Genomic DNA, 17,979 nt, shown 5'->3' with positions numbered 1-17,979 from the left:
AATTGGTTGCAATAATTTGTCAAGGTATCATCACATTTTCTATGTCTTTTCATTTCAATTTTGCCATTTTGTTTTTATACCATTATAAAAATGTATACTTGAGAACTTTTGGGAACCAAACACATTAGCTATTGCTAATTTGATGTGACACATTGTAGATGTAAGCAATATTAACACTAACATATTTTTCACATTCTGTTGGAATTTGTACCAAACCCTCGAAACTGTCCAAGAAAGACTTTTGCTGTATTTATTGTCAATAAGAATTATATCTCAGGTGTGTGTATAGAGTACGTCTTCCTTCCATCTACTTGGGAATAGCCAGATGACAAATTCACTTATATTTGAATAAATGCTCTCTATTTTTACAACTAATTGACATAGGTTGTTGACTGAATATGAGACTGTTGGAAAAATCAAGAAACTACAGTTCTTAGAAATATTGTTATTCACCTTATGAATATGTTATTCATCTTATTCTATGGCTTTCTTACCTATTGTTGCAAATTTGTCTTGCCATTTTGATCAAGTACATGGATTTGGTTCCTTTTGAATAGGGTCATTTGAATGCTCATATTTCAGGGATGGCCAGGATGACTTTTTTTTTTTTTTTTTTAGTCCAAGATGTTCAGAGCTGCAATCTGTTCTTTTGGACACAACTTTTACCAGATGATCCAGATCTTTGTAACCAACTGGCTCTATAATGCTCTTTGTTAGAGAATCAGTTTTGAAATTGCCATTTAAATCTGGAAGAGTTACCCATCCAGATTAGTAACAACTTGGCATTTCCAAGGATCAAGTATAATGCATGCTAAAAATCATTATTTTGGGGAAAGTAATATGGAGTGAATAAAGTAGAGAATCCTTTCTCAGAAATGAGAAATATGAAAACATAAAATTTCACATATTTAAAATAAGGCTCCAGATTTTATTAATAGTAATTTCAAATTAAATCCTTTTGTTGTATATCAAGGCAGCTGAGAGGACTGAACAGCCATACTTAATGGATATAATGGACTCACAAATAGGAACTCTTTTGGCATGGAAGGAGGCAGGTCCAATTAGATCTGGTTTTGTGTTAAAGACTTTATTTTTCTATGGTAACATGTTCCTGTCAGTTTTGTATGAAACAAGGTAATATTTGCTCTATAGTAGATGTAGACTAATTCTATTGCCGTTTTGCTAAAAAGAAAGAATGATTTATTTTTGGTGTAAGTGGTGAGATAGTGTGTGGTAATTCTTTATTAAGAATGGATAAGAGTGAATCTTTCACCCGTGAGTATACATCATACACTTCCTCTAGTGCTGATATAACAAATCCCAGAGAATTGTCCATGGAAAAAAAGTAGAATTTAGAGCTAGGTAATTTGGCCCTGACCTGCTGATTTGTTGAGTAGCCTTCAACAAATCACTTAACCTCAGTTATAACACGCCTTAAACTACTTAGATAGAAGTTCCCATGTTTAAAACAGAGTATCAGACTAGATTTTTATTTTATACAATACTCAGGGGAAATTTTGAGAGCATTACATAGAATGAGAATTTGGCACAATAGTATTATGGATATTGGAACTAAGTGAGCATGTTCAGTTCATATTTCTACAGAATTTTTTGAGTGCTGGAGAGACTAGGTGCCATAGAGAGAAATGAATAAGGGTTCTTAGCAGTCTTCCAATTAAAGTAAAAAAGAATCCCTTCTGTGGTTTTATATCAGTTTGTATCCCCAGTGGGGGATTCAGAGATAGTAAAAAAAAAAAATGAGGGGTACCTGGGTGGCTCAGTCGTTAAGTGTCTGCCTTCGTCTCAGGTCATGATCCCAGGGTCCTGGGATCGAGCCCCGCATTGGGCTCCCTGCTCAGCGGGAAGCCTGCTTCTCCTTCTCCCACTCACCCTGCTTGTGTTCCTGCTCTCTCTCTCTCTCTCTCTCTGTGTCAAATAAATAAATAAAGTCTTTAAAAAAAATGAAACTATCATTTAAAATGTCTCCTTTCATGGACATCCTGCTTTGGATGTGTCTGATTCTGGGATAAATGCCAGGGGATGGCACTGAGGTGACACAGAACTTTACAGTGTCAGACTTATCCACTCTGGATGCCTAAAGTCAGATGCAGAGGAACCTGAGGGTTTCATGTAGCCCTTTGGAAAGACAGTCATTTTTGAGAGGTGTAAAAAATCTCTTTTGCCTCTTGTAAATCATTTATCTCCTAGATTCTCAAATCAAGATGTGATGATAGGATGATATCAGATTGTTGTTAGATTAGACATTCGAATAGGCTGTGATCGGAAATGTGTAAGTGATAATCCTGAGACCTTGGCTGATACTGTACTGCATGGAATTAGCCTGGTGGTTCTGGAAGCCTGTTATAATTTCATCTCAATCATGTGGAAGAAGCTTAGTGAAGGAAACTGAAAACACTTCCAGGTTCTTTGAGTTATTCCACAATTCTTTACTGTGCACCTACTTTGCGCCAGGCACTGTGCCTGCTTTGGGGATATGGTGGTCCAAAAGACAAATGCTTAATGATACTGCTGCTACAGTAGGCAGCTGCCCTTCTGAGTAATTGTTGTTACTGTTTTTAATAAACTCAGGTCATGTGAAATGTAAACATTCTTTATATTGGCCTTGATGTTATAATGCTAAGCTTCAACAAATATTGCAATCTGAGGTGGACCTAAAATATCAACTTACTTTATTTGTTCATTAAGTGTTCATTCAATTAAAGTTTAGTTTGAGCCCATTTTTAAGTAGTAGGCACTTTCCCAGTGAGTTCACATTGAATTTGTCCTGGGATTAGCATCTGTAACTGCTCTCTGAAAAGGTTTTTGCTGTAGTGAGACTGCTCCTGAGACTGTGACCAGCCTGAACTATTTGTTTTTACTTGTTCTTGCTGGTTTATTTATATCTTCCTTGGCATCCAATAGGTGATTTGGAACCATATATTGTTCATTATTTTTTCCATACTCAATCCAACAGAGTCATCTTATTGTAGACAACATTCATCAAGCATTTATTGTGCACTTGAAATGCTTTGCCCTGGGGAAGGCATATAAATCTGAGATGTTTGTTGGTGGGAGACCTCAGTTCCTTCCTATGGAGGCCTTACTGTAGGACTGCTTGAATGTTTCCGTGACATAGAGGTTGGCTTCCCCCAGAGAGAAGGATCCAAAAGACATCAAGGCTGAAAACCTAGTATTTTTTATGACAGCCTAGGCAGTAATGCACTTCTCTGGTATTCTCCTGGCATCATGGGTGAGCCATGATAGTGTGTGGGAGGAGACTACACACTGTGAATACCAGGAGGTGAGGATTATTGGAGTCATCTTGGGGACTGGCTACCACACCAATCTTCAAGGATGGTTAGCATCTGTGATTTGATGCTAGTCCCTGGAGCATTAACTCACTTGGGCTCTGGAAACTACCACTGATTATGTGGGCCTTTGAATTTCATGTTTTACAGGTGTCTGTTAACAGTTACTGTTCCTGGAGTCATGTGGAGTAACAAGATGTTAGCAAAACACTGGATACAGATGTTTCTTAATTCAATGTCACTGATGAATTAATTCTAGTGGTGTCACTGACAGTTAATAGGTTTCAGGCAACATCACAGAAAAAAACGTATTTGCTGTTAAACATGGGGATTACAAAATAATTGTTCTTTCTAATAGTGCCACTGAGACATTCTCATGGGGCTCCAAGTGGCAGTCTCTTTCCCTGGAGGCTTGACAATTAGCCATTTACATAGATTGGCCCATATTGTTTGTAAAGCTCTAATGTGAATTTCAAGCATATTATGCAGTGGGCCATTTAATACTCAATACCGTGAGCATCCTCCAGATCCTATCTCAGAAAAGCGATGAAGCCAGTAAGTATTTGGGACTTGAGGTCTGAAACCTTTGTTGAGTAGGGAAAGTAGATGTTAATGATTAAAAGTTGATGCTCATTGTATTTACCAGATAATAGTATTTTACTAATACTTTCCCATTTCTGTGGCTGTGTCAAAAATAGTTTAGAAAGAGGCTATAAGTCTTCTTAATTCTAATTAGCCCTCAGAGCCACCCACGTAAACATTATCACTTAAGTACAATGTGCTTATTTGTATTAACTCCACTACAAGATTCTGCATTGAGTCTTTTAATCCCCTTGTATATAAAATCTTAGGGCTGTTACTATTCTAGTCCAATCATTTGCCTGTTGGTATTAGGTATTAATATAGTTCAGACTAACATAGCTCAGACTTTGCTGCTTATTGGGTTTTGGCATCTGCATTTACCCATGTGGGATCTGGCCCTTTTCTTCCAGATTGTCATTATGAATGAGCACTGAGTTAGTGGTGTTTATAGAGTATTTTCTGCCTATAGAGCATTTGTGCAATCCAAATGGTTATTAGCCTTCCCATTTAAAGCAAGACTTCCCATAGCCATTCTGACATCCTGAGTCCACAGTTTCAGTACCAAGCTTGCTAGAGTCTAATGCACTTATAGTATTTTCTATAGTTTGTCATTTGATGAAAGCAGAGTTACATTCATGCACCAAAGTCCAAGATACAGAGATTGTTGAGTATATATATTTAATCTTCTTCCTGTAACTCATATTCTCTTAATCTGTGTAGGCATTCCATCACTTACAACCCCTTTGTATATAGCTATAATGGTCTCTTCTTTATTCTGTTTTTAACCTAGGCCCTGGGGCACATGTTCATCAACTTATATTTGTTATGTAATACAAAAACACATTCAGTTTCATCTCCTCATAGTCCTCCCAATAACTTCCTTCCATTCTCTCATCAAAGACTATACTCCCTCCTCTGGGGGGATACTCCTTTTTTCAATTTCATTTTTCTTGACTGCTGTCATATCTGTTAGATTTCTGTCTTAAGCAGTTTTGGAAAAGGGCATGCAAGGGAAAACTAGGGTATGTTTTCAGTATTGGGGATCTGAAGACCTTGGGGGCCTGGAAACTCTGAAAGAGTAGGAATAAGGCATTAAGAAAGTCAGAAAGCATTTAGAAAAGTTTGGGAACTTTGATATGGGACTACACCCGTAAACTTCTTCAGCTCTTTCACATTCTTATGATATGTATTCTCTCTTTCCCAATTCCTCTGAATTGGCAGCACCTCCTTTTCCTTTTATCCCTTACTCCTTTGTCCTTCCCCATGTACACTCAGATCCCTCAACCTTGAAATAGTCTGACCCTTGGTGCATTCATGCACAAAGGTCCAAGATACAGAGATTGTTGAGTATATATATTTAATCTTCTTCCTATAACTCATACTCTCTCAATCTGTGTAGGCATCCCATCACTTAGGATGTGCCAGTGTGTATCCCTCAGGCTGTACCAGTCTAGCAATAGAAGTGCAGAGGCCAAACTCTAATAGATTAGTTACTTAGCTCCCTTGGTCATATCCAGATTCCTTCTGCTGGTAGAAGAGAGGGGAACCACTAGGAGTATTTCACACAAATTATTCTCTGTTTCTCACTGGGCTGTTCACACTTAAGTAGCTCTGGGGCTCTTTCAGATTCTTTCAATTACCTAACCAAGTCCTTGATTTACCTATTGAATGTTGCTCAAATAACATTTCATGATTGTAACTAGACTTTTCTTTGCCTACAGCAGTCTCCCTTCAAACATTATCTCTCTATTTACTATAGCCAACTTATTTTCAATTTTTTTGAGGTTTTTGGTATATGCTATTCTGCCTTTTCACCCCTACATTTTAGTTTCTTAAAGCAAGGGGAAAATAACTTGAAATGATAAGGTTTGGGATCACTACAAATTCCCTTTCTTTCCTTAGCTACATTCCAAACGGCCATGCCTCTGGTCTGAACTCAGAAAGCTAAAGATGCTGTCCCAGCTTTCAGGAATCCCCAAAAGGGCCCATTCCATCACTACATCAACCCCTTGTCAGTAGTTTTCTCATAGAAAATTGATTGAATCAGAGGTTCACCCCCCCATATTCACCACTGCTCCTTTCTACCTATAGTCACATGTTAACATGTATCTGTCTTGATGCTTTTCACCTGTTTCAGAGAAAGGGGCAGTGCAGTGTAGACATTGTGTTTTGGCAATATGCGGAAAAATTTGAAACATGGCCCTGCAATTTCCTAGTGGAGGAACCATGGGTGAATTATTTATTGTCTGAAGTGTCTTCATATGCGAATTGGGGATAATACTAGTTTAATGGGGATGATTAAATAGGAATACATTTATATACCCAAGTGCTTGGAATCTAGCAGACAGTCAACAAATGTCAACTTCATTTCTTGATCCTTATCTCCTCCTAGCTCAGACTCTTATCTCTTCTGGGGTCTTGTTCCATCAGTCCTAAAGCTTAGGGTCCCACCTCTCACCTACACACTCATTCTTTCATATTAGAAACTTCCCTCTCTACCCTGGTTTTTCATTTAGTTATTGTTCCAGTTCCTTTTTCTTCATATCCTAGCTTATTGAAAAGGTTGTCTAAACTTTGTCATGTCTCATTTACTACTGCATGGACCAATGATTGGCTTTTACCTTCATCTGACCATTGAAATTGCTCATACCAAGTTTCTAGTACCTGCTGAATTAAAATATAATGGATACTTTTCAGTTCTTACCTTCCTTGATCTATTTATAGCATATTACAACATTGATAATTCCTTAAAATTCTTTCCTATTTTAGATTCTTCTCTATTTCTCTGAATGCTGCCATGTTCTTGTAAACTTTTCTCTTACTGTTTACCACTTTAACATTAGTATGTTAGTCTCTGCTCTTTTCTCTTTTTTCTCTCCCTCTCCCACTTTCTTTAATTTACTTCTCTGTAGGTGTTTTCTTTCTACCCAACAACTGCAGAATACCAAGCAAATGTGGAATGTCTACCAAGATAGTAGAACAAACTGTGATTACCTAAAATTGTATGGATGAATCTCAAAGACACTGTTTTGAGCAGAAGAAGCCAGACACACAAAAAACTAAAAAGTGTATGATTTTATTTACATGGAGTTTGTTAATGGGCAGAATTATATACAGTGTTAGAAATCAGAGCAGTGGTTGCCTATAGGGGCATGGGGATTGACTGGAATGGTTCCTTGGGAACTTTCTGGGGTTGATGGACAACTTCTATATTTTGGCTGAGTGTTGGTTCATGGTCTATACATTTAAAAAATTTTTTGAATTGCGTACTTGAGATCTGAGTATTTCATTGTATGTAATATTTACGTCAAAAAAGAAAAGGTCATTGGCAGAGACATGGTGATAGTAAATGTTAGAAAACAAATCTTTCCTCCATATTCTCTCCCACCTCTCATAGAAATTTCAAAGTGTTCTGTATTGAGCAGGGTCTGCTTCATCTGAGGCTAATATTGACTAAGATATAAATTTTGTAGTTTAGAAGGTTGGCCTGCAGGGTATGTCCCTGAACTGAAGAAGTATGAAGGAAAGTCACCTCTGTATGCTAGTCCAATGCTGGGACTGACACTTATAATGTCAGATATTTAGTTGCATGAGGGAAAAACATTTTCTAGCTTTATATACAGTGCAAGCACTGAATTAATGGAACTGTGTGCTTGAAGTACTTGGTTTTTATATTTCAGATCTTTTCAACATAATAGAGGTCGAAGAGGGTTGGAAAGGGAAATGTGCCAACCTGCCAAATTCCATAAACACAATTATTTGAGGAAATTCTAGTAAAAATGCATTAGAACTATGAATACATTTACTGACATTTAAATTATGCCAGTAAGCTTTGATGTAAACCAGGCAAAGCAAATTTCCCAAGTAGGAAACATTCATTTGCCTCTTTAAGTAATTGAAACATAATTTCCCAAACTCAAGATATCTAAAATGTGTGCATTGATTTAGTATACTTAGCTCAAGTTTGAGGTAATGAGACAAAGACTCTTGACTGGTTTTAATGGATTCTCTCCCTTGTGAGGATGTGTGACTTACAGATTTCGAAGTGGCCTACCATACTGTCTAGATCTCTGTTTTTTTTTTTTTTTTTTTTTTCCTGGAGAGAGGAGCCTTTGTTCAGTAACATCTTTCTGCACATTCAAAAGTGACAAATGATTACATATAATAACTTGTATCTCTTTAAACAGATAAAATTATATATTGTGATTATGAAAAATTCAGGATATTTATGTTTCCTGAAAGATGTTTCATTTTCTTCACATTTCACATAGTAGTTTTATTCATTTATATTCTTTGGAGCCATTCTTGGTTATTTTGTTAGTGGAATTTAGAACTATTTTTTTTTCCGTCAAGGTGCAATAAAGATAGTTCCAGGAAAATGAGGACTGAGAAACAATTTTCTGGTTCAGTCCTTCTTTTCCTTTATTCTAGGTGTCTTGTTGAAAGATTTGTATCCAGGTTAAATTTTCTTCCTTGCTATGCTGTTTTTGTCTCATCATAATATTACCTTACTACACTCTATTAAAGGCAACATCTTCTGTTGCCATGGAAATGAATTCAGAGTCACAGATTTGGCATTCTGGATCCATTTCTTTACCAAGCAGGAAAGGTGTATGTACTAAGAAACTAAACCTGTGTTTAAGCATAAACCCACGTGGTAATCTCTAAAAGTAGGAAGGCCAATATGATAGATATAGAGGCCTCAAATAGACATTTTAAATATCTAGTTTATGATAAACCTTTGTGATATACAAGGTTTCTCTTATAATGACTAATACCAAATAAACCAATTAAACAATATTAGGACTTTTACTTGTTAAGATTTGGATTTATAAAGTCATTTTTATTCTGCTTAACATGTCAGCTAGCATGCTTAGTGGTGATCCAAATAAATGCTGTGTGTCTCTCACTCTCCCTAATTTGCCATGACCTTAGACATGTATACATGAAAATTAATGTATTATACAGTTGTTGGGCTGGGTCTCTTTTGGGCATTTTCTCTCAGTCTCTGGGTCTGTTCAGATGGCATTTTATGTGTATATATGTATATATAAATGTGAACTGAAAAAATAGATTGATTACATAATATCCTCAGTATTTTATTGCTGCCCTCTCTTCTGTCCCTTTCTCTCTATTCTCTTTCTCTCTCTGTCTCTCGCTCTTCTAACCATCCTTCTGGAAGAAATTTAGTGAGTAAATATGAGGAATTAATGTGATCATCACCACTATTAGGCTTAATGAGCTTTTGGCTTTGTCCTTCCTCACGCTGTTCTACAGTTCTACAGAGCTGGTGCTGTGCATACAGATGGGCACTTGGCTAGCAGAAATATACTTTATGTACTTTATTTCACATATCCATGTATACACAATGCACACAGAGACATGGTTCACAATTCCCTGTCACAGGAAATGTCATGCAATATATTAATCATAAACATCCTAAAAATTGGACCTGATCTCTTTAATATCCTATTTGCTGTTGCAATGGAAATATTTCCTAACAGAAATATTCAAGTTTGCCAAACTAACATAGTGATCTCCAGCGTAACATACTGCTTTCCAAGTACTCTACAATTTTATGATACTAATGTCATGTCGCCAAACTTGGCCACCAGGCTTGTTCCAAATGTTGAATTCTTAGCAAAAATGCTTTTATAATAGCTCCCATTCCCTTGCCCAGACTCTCAAATCTGTGAAGTGTCCAAATTTATTATTAATTTTTTTTTTTTTTTTTTTTTTTAAAGATTTTATTTATTTATTTGAGACAGAGAGAATGAGAGACAGAGAGCACGAGAGGGAGGAGGGTCAGAGGGAGAAGCAGACTCCCTGCCGAGCAGGGAGCCCGATGTGGGACTCGATCCCGGGACTCCAGGATCATGACCTGAGCCGAAGGCAGTCGCTTAACCAACTGAGCCACCCAGGCGCCCCTATTATTAATTTTTTAATGCCTCTCATTGAGTCCTCTAATATAGAACTGTTTGAAATCCCCTCATCTTTTTAGCCTGTTTTGTTTTGATTCATTGTCTTTTGTTTATTTTGTTTTATGCAAATTATTTTGAGACAAAAATAAGGATTCATATTTATAGTCTTCTTTCTTACCACTGTTTGTATTTTTTTAGGGTAATGAGTCAGTGTTTATGGGGATGGCATGTTTTTGTTTTGTTCAGTGGATTTTTTTTGTCATGCACGTGTAAGACAATGATTTGTGGTGCTGATGCCCATTATTCCTCTTTTGTTCTTAATGTTCTGAATCCTAATTTAAATATAATTTTCTCCAACTTATTATGAATACAGTTATGTTAAACAACCAAAACCATACAAAATCTCTAGAAGTAAAATGGTGGTTTTTGTAGGAAGATGTGTGCATTTCTAAGTGTCTTGGGGACTGAGGTGAAAGAAAATTAAAGAATGGAGGGAAAGTAAAAGAAAGAGTTAAACTGTTTTTTGTTAGAATTAAAGTTTTATCATTTTGCTTCACTATCAGGGTTTATTGTTAATATGGACAGAGGTATATATTAAAATGTGCTATTTGCCCATTCAAAGAGTAGAGGTGCTACTCCAACTTTACCATAGAACTGAAAATTTTGACCGTTAGCATTACTCCATCTAATCTTAGAAAGACTATATACTCTTGGGAAAGACTAAGAACAGTTATTTTGGTCTTAAACCACTTTGGAGCATTGTAATGTTTTCATGAGAATAGATATTTGCTACATTTATTTGGAATTATTCATTGGAATAGTTCAAGAACATGAAGCTTGATGAAAAAAGAATGACACAGAGGGTTGGCTGATGCAGGTGGGATATCTATAGCTGGAGACAGGCTAAGGCACTGACAGCTATTGTAGTCATCAAAGATGAAGGATATAGACAAGAAACAATGACAAACTGCCTTAATCATGAGTTTGTCTCAGGCTAATTATTAATTTTTACTCTTTTATATATCTTGTATAGGGTAGTCCCATTAGTCTATGTCAGACAGTGTGGCACCGAGTATTTCTGATATCATTTTTTAAAGGGTAGAGATACATTGTAAACATCTATAAAATTTTCAGTTTTAAAATTGTCATTCATTAATTGATTTAAACCTTCCTTGAAATTAACTGTGTTTTTGGTCTTTACCAACTCCTGTGATGTTTATTACTTACCAAGTAAAATTTTATCTTATTTATCTCCAAATTACTTAGTTCTGTGCCAAAGGAACACTTCTTGGTTTTAGTGTTCACTATAATGGATCTACATTCAACTTCACTATACTTGTTGGTAATACTAACAAGTTGATAAAGTATTATTCTTATTGATATGTGGACAGCAAAGAAAACATGGAATCCCCAGTTTAGGAGGCTACCATTACAATTAGGGAGATAACATCTAGTAATAAAATGCTAGCAAGGTATTTATACTGAGAACAAAGCAATGGGTACAGAGAATTACCGAAATGAATTCAGGAGGAGAGAAATCACGGTGGATTAGGTAGAAAAGGAAGGAGTCATGGAAAAGTCAGGCCAGGATTTGCCTAAAATGTGTTTCTGACAATGTCAGAAATAAATGCTTTCATCTCAGCACAGTATAGTAACTCTTCTTTCAAGAGTCAGTAGAGTTACACCCTTTCCTCTTGCCCAGATAATTTCCTTCATCCTGAGAGCCATTTAATTTAAATCTCTCTTCAGATGTTATCTTTCCTGACTGGAATTCAGTTTTCAAGTCTTTTATCAGCTTCTTCATCTCTTCAGTCCTTTCACTTACCTTTAGTTGGACTTTCTCCATGTTGTTGTTTTTTGAAGTATGTCAACAGACATAAAATGTACATTTTACTTTGTTTTTTACTTTGTTTTTTGTACAGGAGAGCATGATGCGTTCTGTTTTATTTCATATGCTCCTCTTTGATTATATATTGAACTTTGATGTCTTTTTTTATAAAGAGAAATATTGGGTTTGCTCTCAGGTTCTTTCCTGGGACTGAAACTTTTATCTCAGAGTGTGCCATCTTTTATTTTTTATTTTATTTTATTTTTGCCATCTTTTAAATATAGTTTAAATTTGGCTTCTTATTTTTATAAGTTTCAAAGTAGTTCGGTGTCATCAGAAATCTTAGAGATTCCTTTTTGCACACTCTTTTGAGATTATTTATAAGGTAAGACCTATTTCAGGATTCATTCTTGCAGACCCTATTATTTATGCTTTTCTTCTATCCAAAGAAATGCTCACATCTTTATCTTCTTAACTTCTCTCTTAGTTCCCTATCTATGACAATTCAGTCCTCCCTGCCACCTTTCACTCAAAATTAATTTAAAAGTATCTTTTGGTGTAAAACTTTGCCTAAGCCATTTTGAAAATCAGCATCTCTCATAGTACATTGTATCTAATAGTAAAGTTAAAATCAATACCGACAGTATTTGAGCCTGACTGGAGAGAGATCTTTCAGAATTTCTCAAGAGGATAGCAGCTTTGATAATGTCAAATAAGTCAATGTTCTAACGTGATAGTCTGTAAAATTGGACTGACCAAGGCACCCATATTCCATACTTGCAACTGGGATGGAAAATAGACAAAAAGAAGGATGAATAGGAAAAATATGAGCTAAATATTAAAAGAAAGGTGGAAAGTTCTCAGACACTGATGGATGAGTACTACACACTTATATATAAGTATAGGCCTGAAGATACAGTAAAAGAGAACCAAAATTTATAAATATGCAGTATTTATCTAATATCTCTAAAAATAGTACGTATTTATCTTTATTCCTGTTTATTATCTAGCCTATTAATTTTGTGGCCTGTAACTATGAGTCAAGTTTTAAAGGGATTAAAAAGACAGTTGAAAATTCAAGTCACATATGAGCGTATACTAAATGAACCCATTTGGCATCCCCTGTATAGTAAGGCCAGTCAGAAAATGAGAATTAAGTAGGAGGACTGAACAGTGGAGAGTGGGATACTGCCAAACTCATTGAGAAAACCTGTCTGTAATTATTATCTCTATATACTTACCCAATATTTACTCCACAGAATTGGTGGCTTTGTGTTTACCACTCATTTAAAAGTGCTCCTGCTGTATTTAACAATGAATTCTTAATCTCTGAACTAGAAGTGTTTCTCCTCATTCTCCTCTTACTTGCTTTCTTTGTAACCTGTGGCCATGCAGTCTAATCTGGCCTGAGAGTGTGTTGGTGTGGGGGTTAGAGTAATGTCAAAGTGAAAGGCACAAATGAGTATTTCTGCCTACTCTTATGGAACCCAAGAACATCTAAAATTTAATCAAAATAATTTTGGGAGTAGTGCTTCCTATATGCTCTGTTGAACAATTCTTGATGACCTGTGGTATCTGCCATTTTTCTCCTTTCCTGCTAAAGCTCAGAAGCAGGCAGTTATGTTACAGGTACTGGAGGAGAGTAGAAACACCCTTGCTGCTTGTCAAAGAGACCACAGCTTCAGCCTGCTGTTTCCCAGTGTCCAGTGTCATTGACACTCTGGTGACTTGATGCTGGTAACTGTTGTTGCCAAAGCAGCTTATTATTGTTTTTGGTCCCTATGTAAGTTGCTGACATCAGTGTTATTTGATTATGTAGACTTTCAGATATTTGTGAAAACCATTGTGAAACTGGGCATGAATCCTTGGGGACTGAATCTGGGAACAATCCTGAATCATTTAAAAAAACAACAGCTTTATTGAGATATAACTCACATACCACACATTTCTTTCATTTAAAATGTGCCATTCAGTGATTTTTAGTATATTCAGAGTTGTACAACCACTACCATAATCAATTTTAAATCATTTCAGCATGCCAGGGCGCCTGGGTGGCTCAGTTGGTTGAGCGACTGTCTTTGGCTCAGGTCATGATCCTGGAGTCCCAGGATCGAGTCCCACGTCGGGCTCCCTGCTCAGCAGGGAGTCTGCCTCTCTCTCTGACCCTCCCCCCCTCATGCTCTATATCTCATTCTCTCTCTCAAATAAATAAATAAAATCTTTAAAAAAAAAATCATTTCAGCATGCCAAAATGAAGCCCTGTACCTATTAGCCATTACTTCCCATTTTTCCTCAATTTCCAGCCTATGCAACTACAAATTTACTTTTTGTCTCTGTAATTTGCCTGCTTTGGACATTTCATATAAATGGAATCATACAGTATGTATTCCATTGTGACTTTTTTTTTTCATTTAGAATAATCTTCTCAAGGTTTATCTATGTTGTAGCATGGATTAGTACTTCACCCCTTTTTATTGCTGAATAACATTCTATTGTATGGATATACCACATTTCATTCATCCATCCATAAGTTGATGAACATTTTGGTTGTTTTCACCTTTTGTTTATTATGAATAATGTTGCTATAATTGTGTACGAGTTTTTGTGGGAACATATGTTTTAAATTCCTTTGGAAATATACATAGGGATGGAATTGCTGGGTCATATGGTAGATCTATGTTTAACATTTTGAGGAACTGCCAGATGGTTTTACAAAGTAGCTACATGATTTTACAATCTCACTAGCAATGTATGAAGGTTTCACTTTCTCCACATTCTCATCTACACTTACTATTCTCTTTTTTAAAGTGGATATGAAGTGGTATCTCACTATGGTTTTGATTTGCATTTCACTGATGGCTAATGGTGTTGAGCATCTTTTTGTGTGTTTGTCGGCCATTTTTGTATCTTTTTTGGAGAAATATCTATTCAGAAACTTTCTTCAATTCTTAGTTGGGTTGTCTTTTTTTTATTGAGTTAGTAAGTGCTCTTTATATAGTCTAAATGGAAATCTCTTATCATATAATGGTTTGCAGATATTTTTTCCTGTCTCTGGGTTACCTTTTCATTTTCTTTTTTTTTTTTTTTTTAAAGATTTTATTTATTTATTTATGAGAGAGAGAATGAGAGAGAGCACATGAGAGGGGGGAGGGTCAGAGGGAGAAGCAGACTCCTTGCCGAGCAGAGAGCCCGATGCGGGACTCGATCCAGGGACTCCGGGATCATGACCTGAGCCGAAGGCAGTCGCTTAACCAACTGAGCCACCCAGGCGCCCCCCCTTTTCATTTTCTTGATGGTATATTTTGAAGCACAGAGTTTAAAAGTTTTTTATAATGTCCAACTTAAGTAATTTTTCTTTTGTTGCCTGTGCTTTTAGTGTCATGCAAGAAGGCTTTGCCTAACCCAAGGTCACAAAGATTTACTTCTATATTTTCTTCTAAGAGTTTCATAGTTTTAGTTCTTATGTTTAGGTCTTTGATACATTTTTAGTTAATTTTTATGTATGGTGTGAGGAAGGAGTTCAACTTTATTCTTTTGCATATTTGTATCCAGTTGTTCTAGTACCATTTATTGAAAAGACTATTCATCCCCCATTGAAATGTCTTGGCATCTTTTTTGAAAATTACCGATCCATTATTCTTAAACCAATTTTGTTTTTTTGTACCTGTAGTCTCTTTCTTAAGGATGAGGGTATTCCTACCATAGAGGCTTCTCAGCTCCTCCTCTAAATAGACTTCTGATCAGTCTACTCTGTAAGTTCTCCTAATACTCAGATTTTTATATTAACTTGCAGCAAACACTTCCAGATACTTCTTGGTTAAAGACGTTGTTGTTCTTTGCCCCCTGCATCACTCCTGTACACTGATCATTTTTTCTCCTGGTTCTATAGTCTTTCATTCTCAGTGTACCTTGGCTCCTTTCTCACTATGCACACAATTTCATTTCACTTCCTATACTGTGCTAGCTCCCAAATTTGTAATTTCAGTCTAGACTGAGCCTCAGACCCATATTTCCTGGATACCAAGGGTTGAAATCAAGGTCAACACAAATAAAACTGAACTGGTATCTCTTCTCCCAAAAACCTGCTCCATCTCTTGAATTCCCAGTTTAAATAATGTCACCACTGTATATATTCCTTAACCAACTGAGCCACCCAGGCGCCCCACCACTGTATATATTCCTTAGTTGGAAATCCTAGAGTTGTAGGCTCCTCTCTATCTCACCCCTAGTCACCAAGGTCTGTGGATTCGGTCTTAGGACTCTAATATCTGCTCCTTATTGTCCATCTTCTGTCTTAGTTATAACTTGATCATTTTCATCTTCATTTTGCATTGGTACACCTAATTTTTCCTGGGGCGAGTTTTACTCCTTCCAACCTATTCTTCATGCTGAGCCCAGTTATTTTTCTTGACATAAATCTTATGATATTGTTTCTTCTTACAAACAGTCCAAACCTTCATGGGTTCTTACTGCCAAAAGGTAAAGTTCAAATTTCTTTGCAGTGTGCAAAATGCTAAGCTGTCAGGCCTCTTCTTACCTTTCCAGTCCATTTCCTGCCACTTCCCCCCCTAAGCCTCTGGTTTTATTAAGCTATTATTATTTTTTTGGAATAAATTCTTCTCTTTTATGTTTCCACTTTTTTTTTTTTGCACATGCTATTCCTGCTATCTAAACTGCTTTGAATCCTTCAAGATGAAGTATCACTTCCTCTAATGTTTTGCCCAACTTTCCCAGGCAGTTAATTGCTCTCTGTGTTTGTGTATTTGCCTACTATTGTTGTGGCATTAACCCCATTTAATAATAATTGTTTGATCATTACAGTTTGGATCAGAATCTATTATTCAAGTATATGATCAATAATGATTCATTTAATTATTGAATGAATAATAAATTCTTTGTCATTTTTCTATTGTTTATGAGGGAACTATTATTTTTATTTCACAAATTTCATGGAGAAATAAGAATGCAGATTCCAGGGAATGATAATTTAATAGACAGGTTTCAATCCAGAGAAATGTGGTCTATCTGGACTTTTTTTCTCTTAATGACATAGGGTTTGGATTTTCTTTCTTTTTTCCTGCCTTCCTTCTTCTTTCCTTTTCTTTATTTCTTTCTTTCGAAATCTACAGAGTTTAAAATATGACACAATCTGACCAAAGAAAAATTTTTTAGAGCTATATAAAAATTTACTTAAGTTTTCAAAAGCCCACCATGAGATGAAATTCTACCTCAGACATTTTATGTGGGTAGTTTCATGACTTTTCCCTTTGTGCTATTTAAAAGCATCATTTAAAGCAGTTTTTTACTTTTGTTTTTTGATTTAGCACTGACCATGATTTCTGAATGAGTCCCCTATGATCCCGATATGTCTGAAGCTCAATGAGTCTTATGGGCCCATGGAAATCTTGAGTCATCTTCCTTACATTTGGCATTGAAATGGAAGTGAGTTGTAAAGATGGGGCATGGTAATGACAGTAATAACTGTAACAACTCTTCATGGCAAGATAGAATGAAAAGTAATTGAATACACTAAGTATACTTAGGATTTAAGATGCTAATTTCCATTCATTGATTAACTACAGTTTATTTTCTAGTGTTTGGGTTCAGGGCATTTTATGCCTATGAAGAAAAAATGAAATAATAATTTTATTGCTTGATTCATGGAATATTTGGCAAATGCCAGGCTCATAATGAGTAGTAAATTCCCCTTGAGGAAGGAGACAATTATTTAAGCATCCTGAGTGTTTTGAAGGTAGTTTTATTGGGTTAATTTTCCCTTACATGTTGCATAAAATTTGACTGAGCATAGACGAAAATAAGACAGACTTGATCTTTAATTTGACATGTATTAATCATAAATTTTACTATGTGTCTGACCTATGTCAGGCATTGTGGTGGTTGTAAGAAAGAGTACATGACCCTAAGGAATTAATATACCAGAGAGTATGAAGAGAACATTAAGCAAATGAATTATAGCATAAAATGGCAAATCCTATAAGAGTATTATAAAAAAGAGTCTCTGGATAGGTGGACAGGACCGGGAGTTGAGGAAGCCTTTACAGAGAAGATGTCTTTGAGTTGGATATTGAAGGATGAATAGGCATTTGTCAGGGCAAAAAAGAAAGATTATTTCATGCCGAGAGAATAGCTTGCTTATAAGCTTGGATTTATCAAGGGGTGATGTTTTCATGAAATAAAGAAATTGTAGTAGGAGAAGCTGAAAAACCTAAAATTGCTGCACTGACTCCTTTTTTATTGGAACAAATCTAAATACTTCAATAAGGCATGTAAAAATATTCTGTTCAATAGCCCCAGCAAATGTATATACATTATTGATTCT

The sequence above is a fragment of the Mirounga angustirostris genome, unplaced genomic scaffold (genome assembly GCF_029215605.1).
Source record: "Mirounga angustirostris isolate CCGP_5_RB_7025 unplaced genomic scaffold, mMirAng1.0.hap1 SCAF_2, whole genome shotgun sequence".
NCBI classification, from domain to species: Eukaryota; Metazoa; Chordata; class Mammalia; order Carnivora; family Phocidae; genus Mirounga; species Mirounga angustirostris.
Note: the sequence above shows the minus strand (reverse complement) of the source record.